Source organism: Otolemur garnettii, unplaced genomic scaffold (assembly GCF_000181295.1).
Source record: "Otolemur garnettii isolate 467f Iridium unplaced genomic scaffold, OtoGar3 scaffold00007, whole genome shotgun sequence".
NCBI lineage: Eukaryota > Metazoa > Chordata > Mammalia > Primates > Galagidae > Otolemur > Otolemur garnettii.
In genome coordinates, this window is record NW_003852402.1 from 7,384,803 (window position 1) to 7,386,374 (window position 1,572).

Sequence of the window (1,572 nt, forward strand, 5' to 3'; positions counted from 1 at the left end):
GTAGAGTACCATGGCATCACAGCTCACAGCAAACTCCAGCTCTTGGGCTTGGGTGATTCTCTTGCCTCAGCCTCCTGAGTAGCTGGTCCTGCAGGTGCCCGCCACAGTGCCCGGCTATTTTTTGGTTGCAGTTTGGCTGGGGCTGGGTTTGAACCCTCCACCCTCAGTGTATGATGCCAGCACCCTACTGACCGAGCCACAGGCACTGCCCCCAACCTATTCTTTTCTTTCTTTTGTTTTGAGTCAGGGTCTCATTCTGTGCCTTGAGCAGAGTGCTATGGCTGTCATAGCTCACAGCAACCTCAAACTCCTAAGTTCAAGGGATTCTCCTGCCTCAGCCTCCGGAGTAGCTAGAACTATAGACACTCACCACATTGCCCCACTAATTTTTTCTATTTTTAGTAGAGATGGGGTCTCAAGCTTGCTCAGGATGGTCTCAAACTCCTGAGCTCAGGCGATCCACCTGTCTTGACCTCCCAGATTGCTAGGATTACAGGCATGAGCCACCGTGCAGGCCCAAATGCTTTCTTCTCATTGGCTACCAGAATGGTGGCACAGAGCAGAGAGCATTCACCTGGGAGAGACAGCAGGCCACAAGCACAGCTTACCCCAGGGTCCTAAACAACCTGCATAGTCCTAAAGAACCTCAGGCAACTTGACACTGATCCTACCATATAGTACGTCACTTTGAAGCTACTGGTCTGCTAGAATGTTAGAATTATCTCTATAAAGGGCACCACGGCAGTGCCTAGACCCTCTAGTTCTCTGTATTAGGTCAGTAACTTCTCACACACTGTGGTTAATATTTATAAATTCCTTCTTCTACTACTGTTTCACTTCTTTCAATTTCAGCAGGTTAGGGGTTTTTTTACTTGGTAGAGTGACTAAAAAAACTTTCTTTTTTTTAATGTAACCCTGTTTATTTAACTTCAAAACACTTAAGCCTTCTAAACATAGGAAAAATAACAGAATTTTGCAAATGTCTTGGAGTACAGAAGGTTCCATTTTCATTTCTTCCTTTTTTTTTTTTTTTTGGAGATAGTCTCACTTTATCTCCCTCCATAGAGTGCTGTGGCATCACAGCTCACAGCAACCTCCAGCTCTTGGGCTTAGGCGATCCTCTTGCCTCAGCCTCCCAAGTAGCTGGGACTACAGGTGCTCGCCACAACACCCAGCTATTTTTTTGTTGTTCTTGCAGTTGGCATTGTTGTTTAGCTGGCCTGGTCGGGTTCAAACTCGGCAGCCTCGGTGTACGTGGCCAACACCATAACCACTGTGCTATGGGCGCCAAGCCTAAAGAAGCTTCTTGAACTTTCCACTCACTCATATAGTGGTTCTTCCACTTTGCCAACAATGAAGAATTCTACAGTTTGTTTTAAAACAAACAGTTTAAAAATTACCACACTTAATTTCTTTGGGAAATTTCTATTGCCTTTGTTAGGCTTAATCACAAAATTTGATCACGATAATATTGTAGTCTCCTTTTTTTTTTTTGAGACGGAGTCTCAAGCTGTCCCCCTGGGTAGAGTGCTATGGCATCACTCACAGCAATCTCCAACTCCTGGGCTCAAG